Source organism: Phyllostomus hastatus, unplaced genomic scaffold, assembly GCF_019186645.2.
Source record: "Phyllostomus hastatus isolate PE091 unplaced genomic scaffold, TTU_PhHast_1.1 phas_scaffold_21, whole genome shotgun sequence".
Lineage (NCBI taxonomy): Eukaryota > Metazoa > Chordata > Mammalia > Chiroptera > Phyllostomidae > Phyllostomus > Phyllostomus hastatus.
In genome coordinates this window covers 37,393,885-37,403,332 of record NW_025334017.1, presented here as the reverse complement: position 1 = coordinate 37,403,332, position 9,448 = coordinate 37,393,885, and the positions used below count along the sequence as shown (strand labels likewise).

General features: G+C 44.4%; 1 protein-coding gene across 1 annotated transcript in view; it reads left to right on the top strand.

Annotated features, from left to right (window-relative positions):
- Positions 1 to 405: 405 nt before the first annotated feature.
- Positions 406 to 9,448, top strand: part of HAS2 (hyaluronan synthase 2) — a 29,785-nt gene continuing 20,742 nt past the window's right edge. Inside the window, exon 1 of the mRNA XM_045861298.1 lies at positions 406 to 718. The gene's annotated coding sequence lies outside the window, so the exon portion shown is untranslated. The remainder of the gene's footprint in view (positions 719 to 9,448) is intronic.

Below are 9,448 nucleotides of genomic sequence, written 5' to 3'. Positions count from 1 at the left end.
TGGCCAATTTCTCTCCCCCTCCCCGCCTCCCGCCCGCCCGCGCTCTCAGTCCCCTCCCTCCGCAGGGTTCCCCAGTCCGCACCTCCCTTCTCCACTCCCCTCACCCCCCACTCCTTCCTCCGCCCTATTAAAACACCCACCAGCTCACTAGTTAAGACCCCCTTAAGTTGGAGGAGGCAGAAAGGCAACAACTGCGAGGAAGGAGAAGTCAGGACGTCTGGAAAGAATTACCCAGTCCTGGCTTCCAGCAGCCCATTGAACCAGGGACTTGAACCAGCCCCAGCCAAAGACTTTCTCCCGATTCTGCGCCTCCAGGGTTCTGCTGAGGCTTTACCGGGCTTTTTTTTTTTTTAATACGAAAAAGTGAAGAGACTTTCTGATATCAGGGGAGAAGGACTGGAGCAAACGAAATAAAAATAAAAACAAATTAATTTATTTTTAAAGTACAAATTTTTCTTTTAAGAATCAGGAGACTTAAGTGCAACGGAAATAGCAGAGAATAGTGGTGAAATTTCCTTTTAGAAAGTGGGGGAGAACCAAACCTTTAGACTCCCCCATCCTTTTTTAAATGTTGTTTTTAAATTTTTTATTTTTTTTGGCCGGTCGTCTCAAATTCATCTGATTTCTTATTACCTCAATTTTGGAAACTGCCCGCCACCGGCCCTCCGGGACCACACATACAGGCTGAGGACAACTTCATGACCGAGAGCTGAACAAGGTACGTTACACTGGCGCGTTTGGTGAAGGATGAGGGTCCTCCAATAGGCCAAGGAGAGGGAAGAAATGATCCACATCAGTGTTAAAAAAAAAAGTCTTTATAGTCCGTTCTCGACAGCAAAGTCTGAGGTCTGAAAATTTCCAACAGACTAAAAAAAAAAAAAATCAGTGGATGTTTCAGATCACTGTCAGGCTTAGCGACATCTTTCCCCATCCCTGCGGCGCTCTCCCGAACTCCTCTGCCTTGCTGGGAACACAGGTAACCTCTGTGCCCGGGAAAGACTGCCGTACGGAGATGTACTTTTCCATTCCGCATCTTCTGGAGCTGCAGCGGGGCTCCCGGGTTAGGAAACAAGAATTTCCACTGTGTAAGGAAAGCCTATCCGCGCAGCCGCCTTCTTCCCCCTTCCTATCCCTTTTCTTCTCTTTCTCACACACTCGAGATGGGGAGGAGAACCCTGGAGCAGCCCAGCGTGTTTTACTTACAAGTGGGAAGTCGCTTCTGACTTGTAATGCAAAGGGTTAAAGCGTCCCGGGCTCCCAGATGGGACCCCAAAGAAGGAGGGTCCTTTCCCCACCTCCTCGCAGCTACCGGCCTCGTCCGGCCACACCCCCTCTCTCCAGCCTCTCTTCCCTCGCGCTGCCTGCACCCCATTAAAGTGTCAGGCTGGGTCTGTCGCAGCCCAGCTCAGCCCCGGAAGCCCTCCCCAGGCCCGGGGTCCGGGACGCGAGCGGTGGCTGTCCCAGACCCCAGCGGAAGGAGGACGAGCATCCCTCCGCTCGGCTCCGGGCCCGCCCGCCGGCTGTCCCGGGGCAGGGCCGGCCAGGGGACCGCGCGCCGCGCGCCGGCAGCTGCAGCGTCCCGGGAGCCAATTCCGACGTGGCACGGAGCACGCCGTAGCTCCTTTCCACAGCTGCAGCCGGGGGGGACGGCCGGGTGGGGGTTTGGGGGCGCCGTCCCCGTCACCCAGCCCGAGGGTGCGGGAGGGGGTCGGCGAGAGCCGGGGCGAAGGTGGGAAGCGAGCCAGAAGCTGGGTTGGGAGGGATAATCAACACCTTGGGCGGAATTCGTCACGCCGGTTCCCGCCCTGCGAGAGCCGGGGCTCCAAAACGGGTCCCTGTGAACAGGAGGGCGGGTCTGAAAGGAGGGTCTGTGTGAGGGCGAGAACGGGGAGGCGAGGGAGGCTTTTTCCTCCAGCCAAGGAAATGCAGCCGAGGGGAAACGGCGCTGAAAGGATAATTAAGGCTGGAAAGAGGAGCTGGGAGCGGAGAGGCGGTGCCTGGGGAGGAGGCTTTACAAGACCCGGCTCCTATTACACAGTCGGAGGTGCCAGCTTCCCCCGTGCCGGTCCCTCCGTCCCCTAAACGCCCGCGCTCGGCACTGGGACTCCCCCGCCCCGTGCGCCTCCCGGGGGCGAGCGTGCAGCTAGAGCCGCGCTCCCGGGAGTTGCGGAGAGGAGCCACTGGTGGGAGCCCTGACGGCCCCTCCCTGCCCTGCTCTCCACCTTTGGGGAGCGGGGAGCAGGGAGCGCTGCTGCGGGTGTCCGTCTACCTTCAGGCTGCCCAGAAACCCAGCGTTCTTCCGACCCACGTCGCTGGCCTGGGAGTGCCTTTGACGTCACACCCCGGGGGGAGGTGTGATGCAATAGGTCGGGAAGTCCTCATTGGCCACGAAGGGCTTCCCCAAACTCGAGGTCTGAGTATATATATAGACTCACAGCTCTGTGTTACAGCGAGGCAAGTTGGTAGTTAGGTTTTGCTGACAAGTGAGGAGGTTGATAAGTGGGAGAGAGCAACTTCTCTCCCCATTGTATATTGCAGGGTTTTTTTTTGTTGTTGTTTTGTTTTTCCTCCTGTAGATTTTATTGCAGTGAAGGCCCATGATAATGTACCTTTAGAGATGTTAAATGGAATTACGATATTTTTTTTAAAAAAAAGCCATTTTAACAAAATTTTTAAAGAACACATCAAACGTGTCAAACAATGAAAGGTTTAAAATTAAAATGTGTATCTCTATAGAATTGGCTAGAACAAATACATATGCCCATCAAAACTATTTGTAGATACAATTTTAAATTTTACAGAATAGGGTTGACAACTCTAAATTCTACAGTTTTCATTCAAGTGTGTGCAAGTTGACACATTCATTATATTAGTTTCCACTGCATTTTTTAAAAGGCAAAATAAGTGATTACTCATACAATGGAGGTGGTTTTAATACCCATCACAACCAGTCAAAGGTTTTTCTAATATTTTGGCAATTCTTTTTACATTTTCGATAAAAGTTTAACTATTTAAGGTACCTATTTTAGTATGTATATTATGCTGTATATATGATTGAAAATTCAAAACAATTTTAGAATTCTAAGTAGACATTTCTGGATTACAAGATTACAGTTGGGACACCATCACTCATTTTTTTCTTTTAATTTATATATTAACCAAGTTGAATGAATAGAAAAATGTATTGTAGATATATTGATAAAACATACTAGAAAGTAAACTAAATTGTGTAATTACTTTTGTTAAGTTTATAGATTATCCCCATTATATTGAATTTCATGAATACTTTTTCACACATGGCTTCCTTACCATCTAAGATTTCTTTCAAAATGATTTTTTTCTTGAATTTTAAACACACTTTCTACTGTTTCATTTGTTTTCTATTATCGGCACTATGGGGAAAGTCCTTATCTCTGGATCAATGTCAAGACCCCCTCTGGCAAAGTTACATTACAGTTTTATATTTTTTAAAAGTCATTACCTGAGGATATGTTTTGAATTTGGAGAGGGAGGGAGGGAGGGAGGGAGGGAGAAAGCGAGTGAGAAGCATCGGTCAGTTGCCTGATCCGTTGCCTCCCTGACAAACATCGGATTGGTTGCCTCCCATATATGCCCCAACTGGGGATCAAACCCACCACTAGCCACGTGCCCTGACCAGGGATCAAATCCGAAGCCTTTTGGTGTACAGGACAATGCTCCAACCGGCTGAGCTACCCTGCCAGGGCCACAGTTATATCTGAATTGAAGAATAATTTGTCTGTTACATTGTTAGCTTCCTGACTTTTGCATAATGTGTGTGGGGGGAATGAGTCAATGAAGTTGGAGAATAGAGCATAAAGCCCACTGTCCCATTTCAGGTTCTTTTTTTAATCCATGTACAAGGCTGTGTTCCACTGAGAGGCTGCAAGAACAGAGTCAGTGGCAGCTGGTATGACAGCTCAATGGGGAGGTGGGGGACAGGTCTCTGTAGAAAAATCACTTCCATCACTCCACCTTGGCTATGATCCTTTTCCTGTCTAGCAGCAATTGGCATAAAATAAGTATCATCCCATTGCATATACCTTAAATTATTCAAGTCTATTTTGAATTTACCAATGTGGACATCATATACTGCCTGACCCAAAATCTAGAAAAATATTACTGATACAGGAGTCAAAATAAATATTACAGAGTCATACTGTTAAGTATTGTTTAAAGAAATATTTACAAGGGAATGCCGTGTAAATGCATGCATCTGTACTGCACATTGAAATAAAGAAGATGCAGTCTGCATTTTAATGGAACTCAACGGCACAGAAAGTCTTTAGATATGAGCTGACCCATAAGAAATGTAAAATAGCTACCAGTGGTCACATGTCTGACAGATCTGAGGCACTGAGTCAGGTACTTCACTGTATCATGTCCAAGCCCCTACTCTGCCCCTCCTCCCCCAAAGCAACCTTATAAATGCAGGAGCCTTGCCCAGAAAGATTAATCAAGTCATACAAAGTCACAGTGCTAGTAAGGAGTATGAATGAAATTTAATTCAAGAAGTCATAAATATAATGTCCCAGAAGTGGACATGCCGCAGTTGGATTAGTCAAATTTTATGGGGCTTAAATTGAGGAGAAATCATATCTGAGAGATCAGGAACATTTCCTGAAGAAACTTGACATTTGTGGTACCTGTGGCCCCATAGGGTTTTGGTCTACAAAAATAGTGCCCAGGAGCCCATGGAGAAACATAGAGCTGAGATTCCGTGTCAAGTCTTTTTGTAATGTTCCCCTTTGCCACACTGAACTGCAGGATGAAATTCAGGAACCCACAGGGCAGCTGGGAAAATTGGCATCCTAGGAGCAGTTGATCAACATTGATGGTGCAAATGAAGAGAAATCTAAAACTTAAAGGTCTGGATGCGGACACAGCTGTGGGGGGATAAGGCCTTTGAAAGGCTTACTGCCCAGCCCTGCACGCACAGCTCCAGGGTCTGTGCTGGAACAACTATAGTGGGGCTGGAGGGAAAAGGGCCGACTTCAAAGCCTATACATACTATGGGAACCAGAGTGCACTCTTCCCACAGGTCAAGCTTTGCTGCTTCATTTTATCTTAACTGGGCATTTTGATTTCTGGACTTGTAAATCTGTGCTGACTCCCATCTGGGTGGGACTTACTTATAAGGACAGCTGTGTAACATCATTGGTTTTATTGATCTAAGTAAGGAATCAAGCATACCTCAGACTTAAGTCTCTGCCTCACACTGTATTAATCATTCCTCCCTCTCACACCCGAATTGAACCTTTATTCTCACAGACAACGTAAAATTCGACTGAAAGGCATAGATTTCTAAGTAAGATAAAAAATTTTTTTCCCTAAATTTTACCTAGAACTTAAAATTGGGCATGAATAAACTTAAAAAATGCATGGTTTTATTTAAGATTTTATTTTTGTTAGAAGAAAATCGTAACCAGTTATTTAAATTAGTACAAGTATCTATAATGCATATGTACAAAACAAGTTGCTTAATAGGTTGTCTTGGAGGACCATGTTGAACTATTAAGAAAAACTTAACACAATTAAAATAAAAGAGAAAGAAAAACTTAACTAAAAAATGAAAAAAATGCAAAAGACAAATGCCCTAATGTTCTGATAAGATAGTGAAGGAGGGATAATGAGGAATGTCTGTTTTTTTTTTTAATTTTACTTATTTATTTTTAGAGAGGGAAGGGAGGGGGAGAGAGAGAGAGAGAGAGAGAGAAACATCCATGTGCAGTTGCTGGGGGTCATGGCCTGCAACCCAGGTATGAACCCTGACTGGGAATCGAACCTGTGACACTTTAGTTCACAGCACGAGCTCAATCCACTGAGCTATGCCAGCCAGGGCAGGAATGTCTGTTTTGAAAAATATTTGGGGAAATTTATGTCTGAGGTGTATTCTTTCTTAGAATTGGCCATCTAGTTACATTACAGAGGCTTTCTAGCTGCCCAAGGAAACACTCAAAAGAGAGTCATTAAGTTAATCTGTTTGATGCTGGAGAGAGACTTCAACACGTTAAGATTTAATTCTTATTAGGTTTCTATTATTTGAGATTTTGGGCAATAGAAGAAAAATTTAAAAAGATAATAGAGGTTTTTGCAATTATTGCTACCTAACAAAGCAAACTTCATTTCCCCCATTTCCCAGAAACTTGGAGGAAATCAGTTCTGTCCAGAACAGTAAACTGGCATCATCACTCACATTTATAAGCATATATTTATTAGAAGATGTAATAGGGTGTAGTGGTCAAGATCATAGTCTCTGGGGTCAAATAGTCCTTGGTGTGAGTGTCAGTTCCACCATTAAGCAGTTTTGTATTTTTCTCGGAGCCTTAGTTTTCTGATCTGTAAAATGGGCTGGATAGCACCTCCCAGGTTTGCTGTGAAGATTAAATGACATGTATTGGCAAAGTGCTTAGCAAGGTGTAGAAAGTGTTTGCAAAGACAACTTCCTAATTGTGTCGTAATAGGATATTATGATATTTTAAAAGTTCAATTTATTTAAGCAAAAAAACATCAAAAACAGTTCATCCATTTCTCCTGCCCCCAACCCTTCCATCTCTGTCAACCACTAGTCTGTTCTCTCTGTATCTAGGAGCTTGGTTTTTATTTATTTATTTACATATTTTGATTCCATATATAAAACAGATCACATAGTGTCTGTCCTTCCCTGTCTGACTCATTTCCCTCAGTACAATGCCCTTGAAGTCCATTCATGCTGCCACAAAATGGAAAGATTTCGTTCTTTTTTTTTTTTTGGCTGAATTATATATGTGCATATATGTGTGTGTGTGTGTGTGTGTGTGTGTGTGTGTGTGTGTGTGCCTGTGCACACACACACACAACAGTCTGTTTATCCATTCATCCATTGATGGTCACTAAGTTTGTTTGCATATCTTGGCTGTTGTAAATAATGCTGTAATGAACGTGAGGGTACATAGGTCTTTTCAAGTTTTTTGTTTCCTTCTTTTTATTTGCCTTTTCTAGCTTTGTTTCCCCAAGGTGTCCTAGAACTGGTATGATAACCCCCTTTTCCCAACCATTATCTTTAGATAGCTGGGCAAGAACTTAGGGAACATTTTTTAGGAAGAAAACTGCTGGATGAGAGGTGGCTTTGATGGCTCGGCCTGTATTCCCTGCCACAGAGATCCGGGAGGGTCCTGTGGTCTGCCAGTCTGCACTGGCTGCCCGAGTCCAAATGGACTTCCTCGTTATTCAAAAAGTGTTACTAAGAACCTACTATGTGCCAGGAGCCGATTTTTGGCACAGGAAAACACAGTTGATTGAGACACACACATCTGTATAGCCATACAGTGTACATAGTGTGATTTTAAAAATCAAACAGGGTCTGGGAAGAGACAGTGACAGAGTTGGAGGGGACAGTTTGGAGAAGTTCAGAGGGGAGCAAGAGGTAAGCGAGGCCCTATCAGAAGAGGTATCGTGGGCTGAAGTCTTCAGCTTCCCCCAGGTGCTGACTTGATTAATTTGAATTCACTTCCGCTTTCCCCAGATGCACAAGGAAAGGGAAAACTGTGAGAACTCGCGTCTCACCACTGCACTAGGACAGTGAGAGCGCTGTTACTCTGATGCAGCCTTCGTCCTTGGTTAATTCAAGGAGGTCAAGGAGAAGGAAAGAGCCCTGATGCCCGATGACCTGTAGAGTTCCACTTGGGGCGTCTGAGCTAACAGCAAGGCTTGTATCTGCTCTACAGCAGAACCAATGGAAATAGGAGCACCTTTCTTAATGGTGAAACAAGACTTTGGCAGCACTGCTGTTGCACAGATGGAACCATCAGCTTCCTCTCAGCCAACCTCATTCCATGTATGTCCCTTTGGACTGGCCCCACATAGGAAAGTGTATAAGCCGAGATATCGTCTGTGTTTTGGCTGGTTTTGTGTGTGCACTCACCTGAGTGCAGGTGAGTTCCTCATTTTCCATAGCAGCAGGAAAATAGGCTTCAAAGTTATTTTCTAATCTTATATAACACTTTCATTGGCCAGAACAAAAGGATGCTGCCTGTTTTGTCATGTGGGCTCAAATCTATTCTGCAAATATTTTCTATTCTAATCACCTGGCATTATGCCACTGGGTGAATGAATCCTACTCCTTCCTGCTTTTGTGACTTGGAGCAAGTTATTTAAATACTCGGCCTTGGTTTCCTTACCGTGTATGTTATTTGTAACACAAGATTAACTATGTATTTACCACGTACGTTATTAAGATTACATAGAATCATGCTGTTCAACAAAACAAACGTGCCCCACCACCTAGAACCTAATCAGTGCTGAATAAATGTTTGCTGATGTAACAGTATCATCACTGAGGATGCCAGTGCGATATTGATGAATGAATGTACATCCACTCAGTTAACACATATTTACTGAATAGCAGTCATAAACCAGGTTGGTATTCAGTAAATATTTATAAAAAAAATATAACCCAGGTTTATGTCCTTGGGGGTACATTAGTGAAACCAAACATTTTCTTAAAATCTTGGCTTTGTGGGGCTTATGCTGTGGTGGTGGGTCAGGCCATTCTTGAACACTTGGTTTGGCTTAGAATTCTGAAAGAACAGTACTTACTAAATAATTGTTAATAAGTCCAATAACAACTTAAAAATAATGAATAGGCTAAACTCTGATACTAGGCAAAAAGCAATCCAAGGTTTATATTTTAAATGTTTATGAGAGGTAGATTTCTAAATCATCTTGCAATCTAGCAGTAAGCTCCTATGATCTAGGGTGAAACTAACCAGATTTTCCAATTTAACTATAAAGCCATATGTCTGACAAGGAGAGTTTGCTTATGAAACAGAGTATTTGAATCGGAGATTGTCTCAGAAAGTCTCACACATGGTGCCCATATCTATGAAATCACCCAGGGGAATTTATAAAGAAACACATCCTATGTGTCAGTCCCTGAGATCAGTGCATTTCCTCAGTAAAGCTGACTCTGCAACGTGCCTTTTGCCCGGACTGAGAAACTGCGTGTGGCACGTGAGGCAACTGGGATACCGCGTGTAGCACGTGCGGACCTTGAAGAACTAGAAAGGATCGATGCTAGCCTCGTTGCTGCAAGTGAGCAGCGACTTTGCCCAGGCTTCCAAAGGACATTCTGTAGACTCCTATGATGTCAGACGGCGTTCCCACTTCAGCTGTGGCCAGCAGATGCTTTGCGCGAACACTCTGTCCACGTGTGCTGATAAAAGCAAGGAAAATGTGAATAATGGAAAAAGAATAATAGCAGGCAGTTCTTTCGCTGGCTATGGTGATTTTAAACACAAGCGAAACACACACTTGAGCTTCTCCCTGGCAGAAGGCTGTAGTCCCCTTGAAATGTTTCACTCTTGTGAGAATGACTCACGTCTTGGAAACGGCCACAGTCCAAGTCTGGTGCTCCCAGCACCTTCAGGCATTGGCTAATGCACCCTTTGGG